The 22,653-nt window shown below is 40.1% G+C and overlaps 2 protein-coding genes across 16 annotated transcripts in view; one reads left to right on the forward strand and one right to left on the reverse strand.

Annotated features, from left to right (window-relative positions):
- LOC129162178 (oocyte zinc finger protein XlCOF6) overlaps positions 1-22,653 on the forward strand; it is an 849,318-nt gene that overhangs the window by 52,308 nt on the left and 774,357 nt on the right. The window lies entirely within an intron of this gene.
- The window catches only part of LOC107373377 (gastrula zinc finger protein XlCGF57.1), a 147,227-nt gene that overhangs the window by 3,603 nt on the left and 120,971 nt on the right, over positions 1-22,653 (reverse strand). For 2 of the 15 annotated variants that reach the window (XM_070548589.1, XM_070548590.1), the window contains exons 1-3: positions 3,381-4,246; positions 2,299-3,249; positions 2,129-2,203 (exon numbers count right to left, since the gene is read on the reverse strand). The gene's annotated coding sequence lies outside the window, so the exon portion shown is untranslated. Of the gene's footprint in view, positions 1-2,128; positions 2,212-2,298; positions 3,250-3,380; positions 4,247-22,653 lie in introns of those variants that run through there. The other 13 variants (XM_070548600.1, XM_070548596.1, XM_070548594.1 and 10 more) reach the window with 13 other exon arrangements.

Here is a 22,653-nt window from a genome sequence, read left to right on the forward strand (position 1 = left end):
CTGTTTTTTTAAGAGCCACAGAACGTTGCGCACTATGATGATGTCGATGTCAAAAAAACCAAAAAAAAAGAGGAGACTCACCTCTTACATCAGGAAGAATCCGCGCGTTTCGAGCGTTATCAGTTCTTTCATAATCCGTTGTTGAATTGTGATCAGCACAAGCTTTTCCGGTTTGCGCCTCACTTTTTATACAGCAGCGGCCCAAAATGATCTCCTAACACACGGATTTCTGCTTCCTGATCAGGTGACGTGTGACGTATGCGGATGAAGACTGGCTTTAGAGCTGGGACGTTTGTTCTCACGGTGCGGGGGCTCGTTCCAATGGCCACACAGTAAAAAAATGCAAACTGGCAGTGAACGGTTGGATTTAAAAGGAACTCTGGCTGTAGGAGCCATTTGTGTATTGTCTGATTTGCATTTTTCCTACGCCAAGTGACAGGACCAGGGCCTGAGTGGTAGCCACTCCCGCTTATTTAATCTGGGAAGCAGTTTCTACTGCGTGGCGAGGACTGGGTGGCTGAGGGATCACAAACGCACGGACAATCAGGGGCAGGTAAACATATAGAAATAAAATTGTGCCTGTGTAACTGAATCATGGACACTTACAAAGCAATAAACATGTTAACAGCACATTCAAGCTGAGAGTTCTTTAAACGCATGTAAAACTTCGTCCACGTCAGTAACCAGTAGCGTCAGGGGGCGTTGGGCCTGGGCGTTACAAACACCGGCTATGAGGACGTGTGTGCCCTGATAAGCCACAAGTTTTCTGTTGTACCAAACTATGTTGTTAGAAACACACAAAATGTTGCTGTTTATTTATAAATCTGGAATATTTAGTACATTTGTTGACATACGTAGGACGCCATGTTTGCTCTCTGGGGGCGATGACGTATATTGGTTGCTCTTGGAAGAACAGCTATTGACGCTGGTGTTTGTTTACGCTCTCACCGTATTAATTATTAAGTAAAATGCTGCATTGTGCTGCTTTTGGATGTAATTTCCAGTCAGAGGGCAACAAGGGGAGTGATGTGAGTTTACAGCTTTCCCACTGGCAACAAGAGGAGAAAGCAGTGGGAAGACGCCTGTGGACAGACACAACTTCCCAAAGATCCGCTGTGTTCCCAACATTCTTCTCCTGATGCGTTTGAGGCTTATAGTCCACCACGACTACTTAAAGAGCTCACCAGAGCGGCTGGCTATAAGAGAAGGTGGAAACTAAACGCTTTAGCGACCATTTTCCCACACAAGGAGCCTAAACGCCCTCGAAGGGACGAGAGACGCTGGACGCTGTCCTGAGCCGACAACCCGCTCCTGCAGCTGCCGCTTCTGTCACGCTCAGCCAACCATCGGACACGCCACTCGTCACGGATGAAGCTGAACGTTCACCTCTCCCGTCAGTAAAACAAGCAGCAAGTGTAGCAACACAGTGTTGTCCACATATATAATATCTGCAACAATGATTAAAGTGGTTTCACTGAACATCCTAATCATCTATGAAGCACACGACAGCTCTGGATGCTAAAATTCTCCTAAATCATTCATCATTGAATAAATCTGATCACACGATAGCTTACAGATAACTTCTGCTGACACAAATGTGAGCTCTCTCCCTCTCGGTTACCATGGAGACGCATTTGCCGTACATGCACCACCGGTTCTGTCCTGCTCTCGCTTCATCCCGCCCTTCTTGCTCTTCATGTTGATGCTCGTGTTGTGACACATGGTCAGTGATGTCATCATTAATGTTTCGCTCTGGTTCAAAGTGAAAAGGCTGAACAGATGACGTGTTGATGTCGCTCAACAGTCACTACAGGGTCCCAAAGCCGCCGGTGCAACAGAGGTACAACCATATGACGTCACTACCCAGAGTGCAGTGCGACGCTAACAACAATGGCGACCTACGAGTTAAACCATTTTTACTAATTTTATAAAGATTAAGACATCAAGAAGGTTTTTACACCATTTTAATATAACTGATACTAACATTTATCTTTTAAGAAGCACAGAGTTTTGTAACCTGGGTTCCTTTTAAAATGACAACTTTTGTCGCCAATGGCAGTGAATGAGTTAATGATGATGAGGGTGGCTCCTAGAGGCTGAGGTGTAGGGCTAAAGTGTCATCACTCACTTTGGTCTGGTCCAGACGCCGTCTCTTTACTGGTGCTCCTCAGTAGGTGACGTGAAGCTCCAACATCTGAGCGTTCTGTGTTCCTCAGAGGAGAAGAAAAGTAACATTAGCACTGGCTAAATTATTTTTACTAGCATCTCAAGGCCTTGGAGAAGCAGATCTTCACTTACCTAAACATCAGACCAGTTTGTCCCAGCTGAGCTCATCAGGGCGTTAGTCTGACAGCCTGTCAGTGAAACACGGCTCCAGCCTTCTGGATGTGGACTCTACAAAGCAAAGCAGCATCATTTTTACTGTTGTTTTCATTATTTTACAGCTGATTTGATCAGATTTCTGACGCTCATACCTGATATTTGTGGCTTTGCAAAATAAATTGAATGCTAAAATTTCTCAAATGCTGTGTGTGGTTGTATTTTGTGTATGTACAGTAAAAAATGATGTAAAATTGCATTAATGTTTTTCAACATGGTGTGGCTGGTAAACTGTATCTACCATACAACACTGGGAATATTAAGCAAGTATGTTGGACTGTACGTGGCTCCTTGATGGCCCCACCCTCAGAAAAATCCTTGATCTGCCACTGGTACCTGGGTCCATGCTATCCAGAACACACACACACACACACACACACACACACACACACACACACACACACACACACACACACACACACACCATTTCATTTATTCATAAAGCCCCTTCTGCGACCAATGCAGACGCCCAAGGCGCTGAACACAACACAATAAAAACATAAAACTATCAGAATAAAATATAACAATCGTAAAACCAGCATAAAATCAATTAAAAGAGGATAGTAAAAGCAAAAAATAAAATCCTGAAAACGATTAAGAGGCCAGGGCATCGAAACCGGGTAAAATTTGCTAATCCTGGAATGCCTTGACAAAAAAAAAGGGTCTTAAGGCGAGTCTTAAAAACCCCAATGAGGGTGACTGACGCACCACCAAAGGCGACTGGTTCCAAAGTGCAGGTGCAACACCGAGAACGCACAATCCCCCGTCCATGCTATCTAGAACACACACGCACACACCAGCACCTGTGTCCATGCTGATGGATGATCCTGAAGTGGTAGCAGGTTTTCTTTAGCCGTGTTTAGCTAACAGCTGCAATAGAAACAAAGCAGGAGAGCTGATTAAGATGCTGCTTCAGAACAACGCAGGAGATTAAAGATCCAACGCTTTGGTTCTGATCAGCTGAGGACACATCCAGTCTGGAAAAGAGGACCTTTGCTCACCAGAGTTCACGGACTAGAGCTAACCGCTTTTTCCTCCAGAGTCACATTCAGATTCGGGGCTTTTCCGTCGGAGAGTGTGAGCAGGATGGATGAGAGAGCGAGCAGCGATCCTGCATCATGACCAACTCAGATGAGCGAGTCTGATAGAGGGAACCTCTTCAATCTGATGAAAGCAGCAAAACGAGCGCGTTTCTCAGAGAGGCCAAAGGAACAACAACAAGCTAGCTCTGCAAGCAGCTTCTGGTTTCTGCTTCTTCCGGTGGTTGGTGACCAGCGTCACTAGCGCCACCTGCTGGACTGGATGAGAGACCAGTAAAAGATTACTGTCTGTTTTCTTTCTTTAAACTTACTGAAAAAGATCTTCAGCAGCAGACAAATGCTTTCTGTACAGAATGGGATGTCGTTGATACTTTGTCTTTAGTTGAAGCTGCTGTGAGAGGCAAACAAAACATTTAGTGAAGGTGCTGATGTAGGGATTGGTTCATGTAATGCTTGATGAGTCCACCAGAGGGCGGTGCTCGTTTTCTCCACTCAGAGCCCTGATGGGCCAAAATAAAGAACAGTGTTGATGCTAATGATAATAACATTCCTCATATAATAGACTGAATGTAACTGTAAGTGTCATAAAAATGTTCATATTTAGTTCCAGAAGTTAAAATATATAAATATTTGTTTGTATCGTAAATCTGTGTTTTATTTTGGAACAAGTGGCAACTTCCTCATTTAGTTACGGCTAGATTTGATGTGAGATGAGAGATGAGACTTGTATGTGCATGAAGAAGCACGCAGACCGTTTTGTCTGAGCCATCTGCAGCATCTGCGCTGCCAATTACTCGAGGTAACTTGTTGTATTTGTGTATAATATTCTAAATATTTGTTATGCATAGTGTTGTAATTATTATGTGTGTTAATTTAGAATGTGGAAGACTAATTGCACTCAACTTGGACCTCCGAAGTGGCACGCGGCCACGAGGTATTTCCTTTTTTTTGCTAAAGCACATGTTCTATCTTCAAAGAACGAAGTTCTGAAGCTACTGTTTCTCTGTGTGTAGTTTTCACGGCGTTTAATAAACAAGGCCAAACACCTGTCGTCAGGAAGCCGAGCCAGTGTGGTCATTCGGAGTTACAGTAATAGTATACATAATAAATATACTCAGTATAAAGACATCCTACATAAAATGTAGGACCGAAAGTTGGACTTTCAGGTACAGTTCATAGTCCAATCTCCTCTTGAAGACTGTGTTTATTGCCATTCAGGTCAGGTGATTGACTGAGCAATTTCCTTTTCTGAATTTCATGTCCAAAGATGAGAACTTCAGTAGCAGTAGACCACACCGGGTGCCACTCCTGTCAAGTAAGAACAGGAAACTGCTCGGGTGCAAAATTGGCTCGGGGTCCGTCGACTGCCGATGACGTCAAAGTAGTTGATTGGCTGAACATGAACCTTACGGAATTACGTAATCACGTTATGTTGTTTTCACGTTACGTTGTTTTCACGTTACGTTGTTTTCACGTTACGTTGGTCCAGGCAAATCTTTCTGTTGGAAAGATGGACAACTTTTACAAAGAAATCCATCATTACCTCTTTGAAAATACACTTTTAGCATAGAGCTGCATGTATATTAGGGCTGAACGATTAACTGCATGTGCAATTAAATTGCGATGTGACAAAAGGAGATTTTCTAATTGCAAAGGCTGCAATTTGGCAGCGAGTGGTTAGCGCAATGCTAATATACATGGAAAAACCCATAGAATGCTAATACTAATATCGCCGATTACATTATTACAAATTATGAATTAGAAAAGTGCCAAATGATTACATTTAGAGTCTAATAGAACGTAAAACTACCATCAATCAAATAAGTACAGACAGGTATTTTAGTAAAGCCAGAAAACTTTTAACTCCAGAATTTTGGCTAGCAGCTATGAGCGTAACTGAACTACGCATGGACAAGACGTCAAAAACTCTAAACACAAAATACTTCAATAAACAGGACACACTTCTTTCCTGCAAATACAATTTCACAGGCGTTGCTAATACCTATGATCCTTCAAGGGATGTGCTCAAAGAGGAGTTCAACATTATGAATACAATATAGTGTTTTATTTTACAAATACTATTATAAATACAAACTTACGTCTTAAGAAACATTATTTTAATAACGAAACTGCTAAATTCTTTCCAATAGTATAGATGTGTATTGTATTTTGTCCGAGTGGGTTTGCCGTACTTTGACGTCTTCGGCAGTCGAAGGACCCCGAGCCGATTTTGCACCCGAGCAGATCCTGCACCGACACCGGTTGTGTGGACCGGGAGGGCAAGATGGCGGACTAAGCAGTCGCATCCGTCTGAACTCCTCACTGAAGTCCCGATGTTTTAATCTTGAAGTTATAAAATCCACTCCTTTGGGCTATATTGACGACGTTTCAGCCCGAACATGAAGAAAACCAACAACACGAAACCTCCGGCAGTGAAAAACCTCCCTTTTACAACCCAGAGAAACAGCGAGCATGACTACCCAGCTCCGATGGAAACGGCTGATTCCAGCAGCAACAAGAGGGACAGACTGTTAACAACCCCTGATAATACTCCTGAGAAACCACATATGGAGAAAAAAGCAAAAGGTACGGCTAGTGATAATGACTCCAACACATCCACTGACACTATACTGAAAGCTATTGAGAGTCTTGGAAAACGTGGACGAAGTTAGCAAACAAATTCAACAACATAGCGCCATGCTGGCTTCCATCGCTAAATCAGTGCAGTTTAATTCAGAGGAGCTGCAAGAATGCAAAAAGAAAATAAAACACATGGAAAAAGAGATGGAATCAATCAAAAAAGATAATGACGATATTAAGGATCGTGTATTGAGCCAGGAAAGATACAAAAGAAGATGGTGTCTTCGTATCAAAGGGAAAAAGGAGAAAACAAATGAAAATATCAGAGAAGAAGTGGTGGAACTTCTAGGAAGGATTGCTCCGGACCTAAAGATGAAGATGGAAGAAGCAGTTGATGTTGTCCACAGAGTGGGAAGAGCGGTGGAGAATAAGCAACGACAAATCATTATTCTGTTTGTGAGACGTGCCGTGAGAGATGACATCTGGAGGCAAACAAAGGCTTCTCCCGTGTACAAAGAAGAAGGCATCCGCTTTGCTGAAGACTTGACCCCAGAGGACTGGAGATCCAGACAAGCGTTGTGGCCAAAAATCGACCAGGCTCGGAAGGAAGGCAAGGCTACAGGCTTCAGGGGCCCTTTTGGTTTCATAGAAGGCAAACGTATCAGGGTAGAGACTCCAGGTACGGGCTGACATCTGACTACGAAAGGAATATACAGTGGAACACTTCGGATGATGGGACTTTTACCTCAAGATTTTCCTACTCCATCTCCTAAACTTCCTCTTTAAAGCGGTTCATGTGTTCCGTGTTCCAACTAAAAACTAATATTTCTTTTTTTTCCTTTAACACAAGGGGACTTAAAGACTCAATTAAGCGCAAAGCTGTTTTTCTGTTCTGCAAGGGGCAACAGACAAATTGTTTTTTTCTCCAGGAAACTCATTCTGAGGAATCTGATGTGAAATTTTGGTCACAACAATGGGGAGATAAAATTTATTTTAGTCATGGTACAAACAGGTCAGCTGGGGTTGCTATTTGTTGCAACAGATGTCCTGGAAGATTTTTGTGCAACATGGCAGACAAAAATGGACATTGGGTTGCCTGTGTGTTAAATACTGATAATACTCTGATTATTTTGGTTAATGTTTATGGATACAATAATGATCAAGAGAATAAGAACCTGCTGCATCAAATTTCTACAGTTATAAAGGAACTTTATACCAAATTCCCTACTGATTATATAGTAGTGGGAGGTGATTTCAATGTGACCCCTGATGAATGGTTGGATAGATGGCCTTCAAAGTTTTCAAGAGAACGTAAAAACCCAATATTTGAAAAACTCGTTAATGATACTAAATTAATAGATGTATGGAGAGTGTTAAACAAAGATGTAAAACAATTCACCTGGCATAAACCTAATGGTCAAAGCAGGTCACGTATTGATTATTGGTTGGTATCCAACTCAATTTTACAATATGTTAAGGAAACACTCATCTCTAACAGTCCCTTAAGTGACCATTGCGCCATTATTCTGAGACTACAAAGCAAAGACCAAAACAACACATTTAAGGATTATTGGAAATTTAATTGTCATTTGCTGAGAAATGAGGAGTATTGTAATTCTATTAAAAAATTAATTTTAGATATCTAGAATGATGAAGCCATCAATACACCAATACTCAAATGGGAATATCTTAAATTTAGAATCAGAAAAACCTCAATTGCATTCGGTAAAAAGTTAAACAGACAAAGAAAAGAAGAGGAATCAAACGTAGTAAAAGAACTTATGAATCTGGATGGCAAATTGTATTGGACTGAGGAAGAAAAAGGGAAAATTAATAATTTACAATCTAAGTTGGACGAAATGTACCTTTATAGAGCCAAGGCTGCTTATTTGCGATCCAAAGCCAAGTGGATAGAAGAGGGTGAAAAGAACACTGCCTATTTTTGCAATCTAGAAAAATGTAGACAAGAATATAACTCAATATGTAACCTAATAATCGACGGAGAGGAATGTACAGACCATAAACGCATTTCAAATGAAGTATTTACGTTTTACAGTAACCTTTATAAGTCTTCATACTCAGAACAAAATGTCACCTCCTTCTTTGACAAAATCAGTAATTGGATTCCAGTAATTGATGATAATTTTAGAAAAATTTGTGATGAAGACCTGACCAGTGGCGGTTCTACATCGAATTACTCCCCGGGCGAGGCCCCCTTTGAGCGCCCCCCCCCCCACCACCACCACCACCACACCACCCCACCTGCATAAACACACGCATGTTTTCTACAAACAGGCATGTTTTATTAGAACGACTATTGAACATTCATTTTTCTAAGTTGCACATATTTACATTAATTACTATGAAGTTGTCAGAATGTAAAGCACTATACATTATATACTGTATCAAAATATATAGAATCAAATATACAAAAACAAACAATAACTAAATATTAAGACAATATGAACATAATATATAATAAATATTCTGAATAACAAAAGTATTTCACACATAACAAACTAAAGATAATCACTACAGCATTGCACTTAGAACAGAAAACACAAACTAAAATTAAAACCTAACCTTGATGCAACGTCATCAATAATGTCATCATATGAAATCTGCTCCCCTACTGAGTGATTGATACTAATCAGAGCCAGGTGAGTGAGCCGCCCCTGAAACATAGTTGACCTCAGGTATGACGATCAAGTTTGAAAAGCTCCTCTCAGCTTGAGCCACAGTGACTGGCAGAGCAGTCCAAAAGTTGGGGTAGATCTCCAATAGATCTCATGATCCATGATATTTTAGAATTGCCTCTGAAATTGTAATTTAAACTGACATAAAAAACTGTAGACTAACAAAAATGCCAACTTTTACAGAACAAATCATGTAAAATAATCAGTGCAGCCATCTGCAATAAATAAACAGGATAGTTAGTGGTGACTGGGGAGTTTTCTTCTGCTTGTAGAATTGTTTTATTTATTATTATGTGAACATGATCAACATGTGTTTGTTGCTGTTCAGGCAGGCCACAGGCTGCAGCGAGCATTTAACAAATCCTAGTTTGAATCAGTAAAAAATGATTCAAGGACTTTTTTCGAACCATTTGAATATTCGTTTCAATATTTCAGCCCTATTAGCTCTGTTAGCCATTAGTTGACCGCATTTAACCGTTAAAATCCCAGTTAACTGGTTCAAAAAATTGAAAACATGCATCATGAGAGCGAACATACCTTTATTTTTCTCCTCTTTTTTTTCCCCCTGAATGGGGCACCTGGTGGTTTTAGCCTTTTTATGTTCATCTCTTCTGTTTGGCTCCTGACTCAGTAAGTTTCCTTTAGTCAGGACTAAACAATTTGACCTTGATGGGGGGTGACCACAAAATCGTTTTGTTTTTCCTTTTTTTATTCGGCCATTTCACACAATTCAGAGAAACCTGAAAGAATGATAGGCCTGTGTTTATGATATTATGAATGAAATATGGAAGAACGTTAAGATGTGATTGACTTTAGCCATGTTAATACAGTTGATTCAGCCCCTGCACGCTCATTTCATTTGGGAAAGACGCAGAGGTGAATTCCCCCACTGCACCCCTCCCCTTCCTGTTCTTCATACACACACGGAGCACCTGAACGTTCTCAGTCAGCAGGAGCGCCTGCAACTGCAGGGGGCGCCAACTTGCTGTTTCCAATCCAGACACTGTCATATGACAGATAATAGAAAACCTCGGCGCGGCGCAGATTTCCTTTTTTTTTTTTTTTTACTCAGCGCTTGTGCGCCCCTTTTGTGTCATGAAAAAATGCCGCCCCGGGCAACTGCCCTGTCTGCCCGTGCCTAAAACCGCTACTGGACCTGACTATAGAAGAATTTGATTTTGCTATTAAGAGCATGGCATCTGATCGTTCACCGGGACCAGATGGTATAACAACTAATTTCTATAAGCACTTTTGGGAAGACCTAAAATTACTATTATTCAGTGCAATAAATGAATGTATAAATCAAAAGGAGCTTATGACAACAATGAAACAGGGAGTTATAAAATTAATTCCAAAACCGGGGAAAGATAAGAAAAAACTAAGTAATCTAAGACCTATAACACTTTTAAATACAGACTACAAAGTTTTTACAAAAGTTTTAGCAACAAGACTAAAAACAGGTATTTCTGAAATAATTAGCCCGACACAATCAGGATTTCTCAAAGGACGGTTGATCCAAAATAATATCCGCTTGGTTTTGGACCTCATCGATTACAATTACCTAATTAAGGATGATGGTTTTATGTTGTTCTTGGACTTCCATAAAGCATTTGATTCTATTGAACACACTTTTATTATTAAGACATTTAAACATTTTGAGTTTGGTGATGCATTTCTGGATATGATCACTATGTTGTATACTGATATTAATAGTTGTGTTTCTCTTTAGAAGGCACATGTCCCAGGTTCAGGGTGGAGAGAGGTATCAGGCAGGGCTGCAGCATCTCACCTCTTTTATTTATTGTAGCCACTGAATTACTTGCTATTACTGTCATAAACTCAAACATCAAATGATTAGACATAAATAATCACAAATTAATAATAAGTCAGCTTGCCGATGATACAACACTCTTTCTAAAAAATAAAGAACAAATTCCATTGGCTTTAGATACAATAAAGATCTTTTCTGATGCTTCTGGACTACGCCTGAACCTGGAAAAATGTGAACTCATGAGTATCCACAGTTGTTCTCACTCTTCTTTGCAAGGATGTAATTTTCACTTTAGAAGTGGGGGGGACATGGGGGGGGGTATCTTTACAATATGTTCTAATGGAAAACCGGCTTCAACACAAACGGTTGCTTTCCGCTTGGTCCTAGAGCTCAACCAGTGTCAATTTAATATAGCGTAATATTGTTTTTGGATGGTAAAAAGTGCAGGGGTCAAAACTTGACTATGGAAAAAGCGGGGGGGGGGACATGTCCCCCCTGTCCCCCCCCAAAATTACGTCCATGCTTCTTTGTATGATATACCTGTCAAAAATGAAATCAAATATCTTGGAATCTGGATAACTAAATGCATGGCTGATAGTGAAGAAAAGAATATTCAGAATACAATTGATAAATGCAAAAAAACTCTGAACCATTGGCTACAGAGAGATTTAACGTTGTTCGGCAGGATAATGTTGACCAAGGTTGAATCTTTGTCCAGATTTATCTATCCAGCTTATTCCCTAGCCATCCCACCAAGAATTATAAAAGACATCAATAAGGTGAATTTTAATTTCATATGGAAAAATAAACATCATTATGTTAGTAACAGGGACTTGATAAAAGATTATGAAGAGGGGGGTTTAAAAGCAATCGATTTTGAAATAATGAATGGCATTTTAAAGATTAATTGGCTACGATCTTTCTTGAAAAATGATAATGACATCTAGTTCTTGATACCATCTCTTATTTTCAACAAAGTTGGGGGGATCCAACTCCTTTTAGTATGTGATTTTGAAATTTCTAAACTACCCATAAAACTTTCCATATTTCATCAACAAGTTTTGTTAAATTGGAAATTAATGTTTAAACATAACTTCAGTCCCCACAATGTTCCATTGTGGAATAATAGGGTGATATTGAATCGGGGGAAATCTATGTTTGTGGAAGAATGGATGACAAAACAAATTTGGTCTGTGACACATATAATAGATGATAATGGAGATATACTTGAATTAAACAGGCTTAATGAGAAATATAACATGAGTTGTTCGTTCGAGCTTTATAAAAAGGTTTCACAGAATATCCCAACAGTCCTTGTAAATACGGTAAAGAACAATTTTTCAAATATGCAGACTCCAAATTTACATAAAATTAAACTAGATGGTCTTGACTTGGTTGATGGAAAATGCAATTATCAGTTTTTGAGGAAGTATTTGATTAACACTTTATATCCAGGAAGGACAAAACATTCACTCGTCTTTAGAGATTATAACAAATCTGAGATTTCGTTGATCAGAACCAAATATTTAACATTTCCAATTCCCCCCAAATTTAAAGAAGTCCATTTTAGAACTACAAAAAATATTTACCCCTCCAATGAATTTATGAGAGATAGATTTAAATTTGTGTTAGACAACTGTTATATTTGTAAAACAAATCCGGAAACAACAGAGCACATGTTCTATGGATGTGTGACAATCCAGAATTTATGGAAATCTCTCCATGTCCTAATATTGTCCCAGTATGGATATATTGATTTTTGGTCTTTTCAAAATATTCAAATTGGAGTAATCCTTATGGACAAAAATAGTGAGTTTTTAGTTAACAATCTCATTATTATAACAAAGTATTACATACATAAATGCCGATATGATAAATCCCCCCCCCCCCCCCCTTCATGGCCTGCTCTTAAAAACGAACTCTCCCTGTTCCGTAAATCTCTTAAGCTAATAAATAAGCCCCAAGCAATCAAATTGCATAGATTTTTAGAAGAGTTTGATTTTTCTTAGCCCCTTATTTAAGTTATGTGTCTTGTCTATGGAACCTCACTTTTAGAGATTTTTGATCCCTCTTGTCTTTTTTTTATTTCTGTTCCTTGTTTTTAATTTTTCATCTTTCATTCTTTTTTTTTATTTTTATTTATTTTTGTATTGGTTATTCGTCTTTTTATATTATTATTATATAGATGTGTGAATACGGTTGTGTATGTATACAGGTGTATATGCAAATATATGTATATATATGTGCATGTATGTATGTTTACTTTTAGTTATTGTCGATCTCATTGTGGTGTATAGGAGATGTGACTCTGTTCTTTGTTTTAATATGTCGCTTGTTTCCTTGAGATTGTCATTGTTACTGTTCTAAATAAAGTTCATTAAAATAAATAAATAAATAAATAAATAAGACACCGGCTGTGTGCAGAGTTCCGGTTCGGTTCAGTGTTGCCAACTCAGCGACTTTGTCACTGTTCCTAACGACTTTTTGACCCCCCTCAACGACTTTTTTTCCAAAAAGCGCCTAGCGACAAACTTAGCGACATTTCTCAGGACCCGTTGCTACTTTCTGTAGAACTTTCATGTAGATATTCCCCACAGATTAGCAACAAAGAAACCATTTGCACTCTGAACCGTTCTTCCGGCAGTAAGGAAAGAGAACGATAATCTGCACATGTGCACGAGGACTGACCAATCATAACCCGTTTTCGGGCAGTCTGATTCGCTGAAGACAGAGTACAGCTGCAGAGCTGGAGACCGCCGATTTACGTCTGCTGCTTTCATATTGCTGCAGGCTCACGCTTCTACTAGAGACGGCGCGGGCGTCAACCTGCGACCTCTGGTTCTGCAGCCGTCAGACACTTTGGCTTTTCCTGCATTTGGCAAATACAGTCATCGGGAGTTTCAACTACCGTCCCGTTTACACACGCAGCTCTGTGGCTCATCTGAATTTCCTTCAGTGACACAGGGATGGTTATACTTTGAGACACCCGCTCCCTTTTGCTCGGTGCGCCGTTATTATCACGATGGAGAGAATACACAACAGAGAATTTGAGAAACTATGAGGCGTAAAAAAACAGCTTTTTAGGAAAATGTCTGTGAGAATGAGGAGAGCAGGAGGTCATATCCTACAACAGAACTGTTTGGATCACTACACCATCTGTCTTAATGCCACTTTATTGGTAGTTTTGGAATTTATTGTACATATCAAAGCAATTTGGGCCATTTTAATCATACTAATTAATAACTTTAACATATAACATAGTTTTTATTTTCCTCCCTTTTAGTCCTATATATATATATATATATATATATATATATATATATATATATTAGATGCTATGGGGAAAACGAACGCTAATGTGGCGTGATGACGTCATCAATATGTAAATTAGTATGTGATGTCATCTGGCAACATCTAGTGACTTTTGGGGGGAACTTCAGCTACTTTCAGTCAAAAACAGTTGGCAACACTGGTTCGGTTGTTTAGCAGGAGAAAACCAGGGCGAAGGTTAGCATCACGTCTCAACATTGTCGGCAGTCATGCGGCCTGAAAATCGATGCTATGCTAAGGGTTATATTTTTCTTTTGGACGAATTCTTCTTGCTTCACATCACAACGTCTTAGCAACATGAAGGCTTTGTTTGAGTGTCTGGTTAGAAAGATTGAACTGGATTATTGCGTTGTTTCATTCTTGTGCACGTCACCTTCCTTTGTTAGCACTAATAGCATGCTATGCTAATGCTACATAAACAGAAATGAACGTGAAACGTGACGTTATGAAAAAATAACCGGTGACAAACCGATCAGGATCAACTTAGTCATTCATGTAATTTCCCGTTAATATCTTCACTTTTGGTTTTTAGTAACAAACATGCAAACATCTTTCTACTCACTCCTTCATAGCATGAATAAAACAATATGACTGATGCGTGAGTGTAAATTTACATGTAACACATGTTTTATAGCATGTGTGTGCTTTTATGTCCACTAGAGTCCTTGTTTGTGCCAAGATGCTGCATGTGAGAACATGAATGTCTGCAGCTTTCTCCACTTCTACTTATTTAAATGTAATTTAAGTAAAACAGTGACTGAAAATCTCTGCTGTGTAGTTTATATAATTATTTTATCAACTCTTCATCCGTCCACAGGTGTACGGCAGAAGAAGGAAGCACAGTAACACCCGAGAGATGCTCTGATGAAACCGACAGCAAACACATTAAGGTAGAGAACAAAACTTTAGCTTCTCTGTGTAAAACACGAGGATTAACAAAAGTACCATAAACGTTTTATGTGATAAGAAGATTTAATGAACTTATTTTTAATTTCATTTATTTCTTTATTATTTTAAACAAATAGTAGCAAAAGGAACAAAACAATACAACTTACACATACCTGAATGAAAAGGAGCAGATTAAAAGATAATCTATATATAATCTGCCCCACTCACACCAGATTAGAGATTTTGCTTGGATATGTGATTTCACATGAGCTTTCTAGAACAAGTGTAGAGTCCTGTAATCAGCCAGATGGCCCAATGTTAATGTTTGTAACTCAGCCAATAACACACTGGCTGTGTCTCTGTGACTTTAGACTAATGATTGTTTTTGTTCATTTTGTGTAAAATCATAAATGGATTAGTGTATGTTTATATGTAATTCCCCAGATTTAAATGCAATAAGTCATATTTGGAACAATCACATTCTTTTATGACAAAAAGCTATAATTCAAAGACTCATTTACTCTGGTTACTATAGCAAACATATACTATACCATTAATATGTTTATGACCCCAAAACCTTAATGTCCCTCATTCTATCAACAGTAATGCCTTCTACAGCCAGTGACATGTCAGTATTTACTCCTCTCTCTTTGGTACTGGTCCGGTCATGAGCTACCAGCTCCCACACCTCCTGCTCACCGTCTGCATGCTGGCCTGTCCTCTGGCCAGTGGGATGTTTGAGTGGCTCTCAGCAAATACATTTGAGTTATTTTACTAATTATCTTTAAATAAGGACACTCCACCCAATACAATTATATGTTGGTCTATGGATGCTTTGAATGATTATTATTGTGGTGAAATCACAATTGGTGAAATAGAATTAGTATCCAACCTACGTAATACCCAGACATGAAAATCCCTCACCTTTCGGTGAAATTCGCCATTTTGAATCCAAAATAGGTCACACACGTGATTCATCCGATGAGAAAATATTTTGGGGGGGGGGGGGGGGGTGTCGAGGAGCCGAGGACTCACTTTAACTACTCTGTGAAATATTACGGTGGACTTTTAATCCTCCTAACAGGCACCATTCCTGAGACCCTACACTAGAAACTGGAATGAATAATAAAAATAATCCGCTGGAACCAGTGATACATTATATATATATATTAGTGGTGGGCATAGATTAATTTTTTTAATCTAGATTAATCTCTTGTCTTATTTGTGCCTGAAGCACTCTGCTACTGCGGAGCTCAACACCTGTGCTGTGGTGATGTCACCTCACGCAGCATCGAAAACGCGCTCTGCGCTTTGCGGTCAGGAGATCCCTTTGATCTGCTCAAAAGTAACTGATGAGGTGAAAAAGTAACTGATGAGGTGAAAAAGTAAGAATCCAGGCAGCAGTTTTTCTGGAGAGTTTAGAGGAGATGCAGGAAGATGAGAGACAGACGGGACAGGAAATAGTTTAATAAAAACAAGAAAACAAAACAAAGTGTTGAAAAGTAAAATGTAGATAGATTTATCTCCACTACGCGTTTTTACCAGTAAAAAACAAAAAGTTACACACATGTCATATTTATACATCTGATACAATTCAGATCACCTTCAAAACTCAGTCACACACCCAGGGCCGTTTCAAGACATTTTGGGGGCCAAGGCAAATTTAATTTAGTAGAACTATTAATTTAGTTCTTACAAAAAATGGGTCCCAACATGGTTTGTGTGGTGTTGCCATAGTGTGACGTCATAGGCACAGATCCCCTGTCCTCTTGTTTGGAAATGGAAATATGATCACCCTACATTAAACAAACTGTCCACCCGGGCTTTTGCGCTGCACAGAGACGCTTCGCTGCCTATGACTGAACGTCAGTTGAGAGTCAGTCTCATGCAGACTGACCAATGAAGAGAGGGCCTCAAGTTAAGACCCTCTCCTCATTGGTCAGTCCACACGAGGTGGGTCAAAGGTTACTCTGGGCGGGTTACGTGTTGTCAGGCATTCAAGTATTGAGTATATTTACTGCATATTACAGTAAAATATTCTGTATGTGACCACATTATGGTGATCCTCTGGTCGTGATGATGGAGCCCTTGAATATTGTTGCCCAGGGTACAACAAAGTGTTAATCTGGCCCTGGTTCGACCGTCACATTCCCGCAGAAACTGGTTGATCACACCGGGGCCAGACTACTAGCATGTGGTTTTACAACCACAATGTCCTCAGAAGCAAAAACGCTTTTAAAAGGGAGGGAGGAGTCCTAACTGTTGCTGCAGGCGTGTTGTGTGAGAGTGCAGTTATATACTGGTTAATATATTTTTGGGTTCAGTTGCTTTCATGTGGCCTAATGTGAGTCTATTTGGGATCATTGGAATGATCAGCAGCATTTCTTGTTGTGACTTTTTGGCAGTTGCCCAGGGCATCATAACAAGGAGGATGGCATTCATTTACTTTTGTTTTATTTGGTATTTTTTCAGTCATTTTTGGAAATAGTGATCAATTTTGATTAATTCACAGCCTATGTTTAATTACATTTAAAATAAATGTCAACAGATGAAATCAAACAAAACAGATGAGAATTGCCCTTAAGCTGTTTAACTTGGACCAAGCATTTTAGGTCACAGATAGGTGTAGCTTAGGGTCTCTGTCTATACACCTTATAAGACAATTTAGGTGATGGCATGTTGTTTTTCTGCTATTGAACTGTTTTCTAATAATGTTGTGTTAAATAAAGTGAAGGAAGGAGAGAAATAACGTTTCCCTAGCAGTTTTTAAAAATTTCCCCATGTAATCCGATTAATCGTGTCGAGACCCCATCCGATTAATCGATTTTCCAAATAATCGTTTGTTGCAGCCCTGATATATATATATATATATATATATATATATATATATATATATATATATATATATATATATATATAATACACTTATTAAATAATCTTCCAATAGTTGGCACCGTTCAGCCCACACTCAAACCCAGCTGGAGGTTATACCCTACAGTATATACTCAACAACAGGAGGAAAACATTATTTAAAGGGAAATTATTAAACGATCTTAGGAAGCAGGCTGAGGTAGCAAATTCAAAGTGCAAATCATTAAAAGTGCAAATCATTAAAAAAAGTATAATATTTCAGTTAAGTCCCTTTTCAGTTTCTCTGAATGAACAATAGGCGCTTTCCAACTGTAGGAACCTTTTTTAGTTCCTAGAACCTTTCCAGGAACCAGCCCCATTTTGCGCGCGTTCGGACAGATAGGAACTAGGAACCTTTTCCCGTGGTTCCTAGAACCATTTCAGCTCCTACTCTGAGGCTGGGACTTTCTGTGGTTCCTTTGGAACTAACGTGACGTCAGCGCTCGAAGAGCTCTGCCCCTTGCTTGATTTCCGCATCTTTTCTGTTCCGAATCGTGTTTGTTCATCTAGAAACAGACTGGACTGCATCCCGGATACTCCTGGTGCCACCAGCTCACCTCGCCCAAACCCAACAGGTAAAGAAAACGGTCTTAATGCATTTACACGTTTCGTCTCTGAGCGAAAATCGCCGATAGCGATTGTGTGTTTGTACCAAATGAATATGTAACCATTTAGCTTCCTGTTTGGTGAATTTCTGCTTTGTTCTTGTGTTCGTGCACGCGTGAACCACGTGCACGAACACAAACAACGCAAACTTACGTGCAGTTAAATGTCTTACATTAAATATGTTGTGTGCATTAATGTTCTGATATAAGCAGTACAGAGATGCTATCATCTATAGTATGTTATCATGGTTGGCTTGTTAGTGGTTTATAATTTATCACTGAGTCAGTAATTTAGTTTAGGACACTGTGTGACTGATAAAGGTGTTTTTATAACTTGTTTTATTCTGAAATGTTTATCCATCCAGCTGCTACACCAGAGCCAGCGTCTGAAGAGGCATCAGCTTCTTCCAGCCTCTGCCCCCTACACCAGGTACAGAACCGTCATATATGTAAATGTGTAATCTCTTGGTCATCAAATGGTTTAATTCTAAAACATTTAATCCTTCAGCGTCTACATTGCACCTACAACCTACTACCTTCCAGCAGCCCTGCCACCCCAGACCTGGTACACACATCTCATTCCACAGAATTAGAATATAGTGTATTATATGGCTCTTGTGTGTTAATTCTATCTCCACCCTCCAGGTTTTTTTTCTTTCTAGGAAGGAGAAAGGGGGGCAACGCATGTCTGGCTACTGAGCAGGAGTTGCTCGGGTCAGAGGCTGAACAGGAGGCAGAGAGATGGACGGTTTGAGGCCATGATGCAGTTCTTCTGTGAGCTGACAGAGAGGGAGTCTAAAGAACATCCAGCTCAGGAGGAGCCAGCCACAAGCAGAAGCTCATGGAGGGTCTCTAGTCTGCAGTGAACACGTTAGCTTATCATGCAAGTTATTTTTACACTGAAATACTTGAGTTTGTAGCAGGCATGTTTTTAATAAATGACTTTAAGAGTCACAAGTATTCTTTGTCTCTGAGTGATGTCAGCGCTCCACAGTGAGAGTGGGGGTGGGGGGGGGTTTCACACGTTCAGCTGCTGTTTCTCACCAGTATCAGCTGATGGAGGGCTCTAGTTTCGTTGCGCCGTTCATGTCAGCGGGCACGGTAGGGTCGGGTCGGGGGGCGGGGCATGACGCTTAGCCTGGCGGGTGGGCAAGCAAAGCCTGGCGGGCCACCAGGCTTATAAAGCGCTGGGCGAAACCCTGGTGTAACAACTTCCGAAGGAACATTGTATCTTTACTAGTGTGAGTTAGGGCTGGGCGATATGACGATTTTAGACCGTTTTACGATCCACACATCTGACGGTCTGTCATTTTTGAGAGACCGTTTTATCACGATTCACATCTCTGCTGTTGAATTTCTGCCTCTGAATGAAAATGGAACTTACCTCAGGCGAATGACACGTCTTTGTTTGACCCTTAACCAATCAGAGTGAGTCATAGTATTAGTGCCCCGCTTGTTTTCACCTGTGTGTGAACAAACATGGCTTTGCCGCGGCTGAGCGACAACGAGGTTTTCGTTCCGAAGAGGAACGCAGGGTTTCCTTAGCGTGCGGCGCTAACAACTTAGCGACGTGACATGTCTCGGAGAAAGCGTAAAAACATGTTGGACGCTTCTTCTGAAGCAGGAAAATAACACTTCTTCTTAAGCAGAGCACGACGCCGCCTCGGCTCGTCCACCCTCTGCCGAGCCGGTGTCGGTACCGACTGAGCTCGGTCACTGGGTCGTTTGAGCTGCCCCGTGATTGCCTGATGGAAAACCAGCGGGTTTCATCAGACTCGTAGTTTCTTGTTTTTGCTGGGACCCCTGTAATTTACCGCTCCCTCCTGCAGTCTTCCCCTATTAACATTTAAAATGATTCTGTAAATCCGTGTATCAATAGAAACAATCTCTGCCTCTGCCAGCTGCAGTAAATGTAGTCTCCAAATAATAAGAGGTGCATTCATCTGTGTGTCTCCTTTGATCCGCATTAGTGATATTTTCAGCACCAGAACAGTGAAGCAAAGAAACATTCCTGAGTTTGTTAGTAATTTTATTTATTAGTTGCATCTAACCTGTTCTATTTTTCTCTGAAATGAGATCAAATCAGTGCTTCTATGGGTTGTCTCCAATCTGCACTGGAAATTTTTACTTTATTTAGAGACTTGTTGCAGAAAATATTCAGAATGCACAGTTATTTGCTACCACAAGCGATCTCTGGTCCAGCCGCACATCAGAGCCGTATTTGAGCTTAACTATCCACTACATGAGCAACTGGGAGCTACATAGTATTTTGAACAAGTTCATGTTTGCACAATACGTTTGCAATTGACATGTTTGCACTTTAAATATGTTTACGATTTTAATTTATGTTAAGTTACTTGAAAAACGAGAAAAACTGATGTTTTTAATTGTTTCTCTCAGGGCTTTTATCATCTCTGGTGTGAGTTTAAAATATAAGTGTGTTAGCACTGTGTTGATTATCCCTAATATGAATAAATGTTTATTTATTCAATGTTTCTCTTCTTTAATACGCAATTGAAGTTATGCTATTCATGGATAAAAAATCGTGATAAAATCGAAATCGTGATAAAATATTGGAAAAGTCGTGATATTCTATTTTTGCCATATCGCCCAGCCCTAGTGTGAGTTCATGTCTACACGTATGTTCTCTCTGATAAACATCCAAAACAGCTGTGGATGTTGGTGGTTTTCACTCTTCTCGGGACTCTCACTGAGGGTAGGAAGCACACAGCAGCTGTTTAAACCGTACAGCAGAGGTACGTTGTCTCCATTCTCTCCAGGGCAGGCGTCAGGTGGAGACAGACGTATAATGTCTGGACAGACGGAAATTCTCCATCAGTCAGTCAGTAAAGTCAAAACGTGGAAAACCCTTTTTCCACCAGTCATCAGCTTTGTTTTGGACCCAGGTGCACGGTGAAGCAACGCCATCTAAACCGCAAACAACGCGAGTGAAATGTAATCTGAGATATTCACTTATTGGTAATCTGCTGAAGAAAACCAACAGAATACTGTTAAAATGTATAATCATACAAATACATACAATCAGCGTGTTTAATAGGGAAAACGTACACATCGTCTCGTTTATCTGCGGCGCTGTTTTCCTTCTTTCCTCCATAACGGAGCATCGCTTCCTGCTGGATTCTTCCATCTCCCGACTCTCTCTGCATGCTCTGGCAGTCTCAACGTGATATCTGGGATTTAATCACTCATCAAAAGTATTCTCATAAAGTAGGTTGTTCGATAGATTTCTATGACTAATGTCCAATTCACCAAGATGGTGATTACAGAGTGTGCACTAGTTAAATGCAGATATAATCATCAAGCAATGATGAGGCCAGGTGAGTATTTTTTTTTTCTTAAATTAACTGGCAGAGATGGGCTGTATGTGTGTGGTTCTACAACAAATCAAAAAATATATGAATTACAATCCAATGTAAACACAAATGATAACATTATTAGGCCGCATCTTAAGGCTACATATCCAATCCAATCCAATTTTATTTTAAAGCGCATTCACAAGGCATTACAACTAAACAAGGCGCTGTACACTAAAATACACATATATTACAAGCCTTCCTACTAGGCCCAACCCCGGCTTTCCACAGGAGCTGTCAGCAGCACGTTACTGCAGCAGCACATCATAGCTGCTGATAGGAACCGCAGTGGTCAACAGAACCTTTTCCACCGGAGCCGTCAGCAGCGCGAGTCGGCCGCATCTCAGGAGCAGCATGTTGCGGTCCTTACGCGCCGGTTCTATTTTCTACGCGCGACGCCTCTGAAACGGGTCAAGTTCGACATTTTGGGGGAAGGAAAGACAGGAAATCGGACGCGGAAACGGAGAGAAGCTTCCGAGATTTTCAGAATAAAGAAATGTACTGCCTTCCGGTTGCTTTACTTTTAAAAACAGTTACAAAATGTGCAGCCCCGTGAGAAGTTATCACCTAGCTAGCGGTCTCCTTTGTTTTTCAGGTCCGTATTGGCGATTATAAAACGGACAGAACATAAAACACAAACCTTTTGGAGCCATGTTGTAGTTTTCTCCTGCTTGTTGTTGTGTTTACTGATGAAGTCACTCGTGTGACTTCGTGCTCGGTCGGTGACAGCTGCTCCCCTGCTGCTTCGCGTCTCGTGGGAAGGGCCAATCAGCAGTTTACGCGAGCAAGACGTGCTGCTGCAATAACGTGATGCTGACGGCTCCTGTGGAAAGCCGGGGCAAAGCAGATATATATAGCATTAGCTATATTGATAATAAAGAGAAATAAAACATTCATTCCCACAATACCAAATCACTCTAGTCTACTGTTTCAATCACTTATAATGGTAAATAACAAAAAATGCCACCAAACAAGATAATTATCACCAACTCAAGTCAAAACCTAGCTTACCGTAGCCACAGCTCCTCTTAAGTAAGGTAAGTAAACAGAAAATGTCCACAGCAATGAACTAACAATCTC

This window comes from Nothobranchius furzeri, chromosome 2, assembly GCF_043380555.1.
Source record: "Nothobranchius furzeri strain GRZ-AD chromosome 2, NfurGRZ-RIMD1, whole genome shotgun sequence".
In the NCBI taxonomy this organism is placed as follows: Eukaryota; Metazoa; Chordata; class Actinopteri; order Cyprinodontiformes; family Nothobranchiidae; genus Nothobranchius; species Nothobranchius furzeri.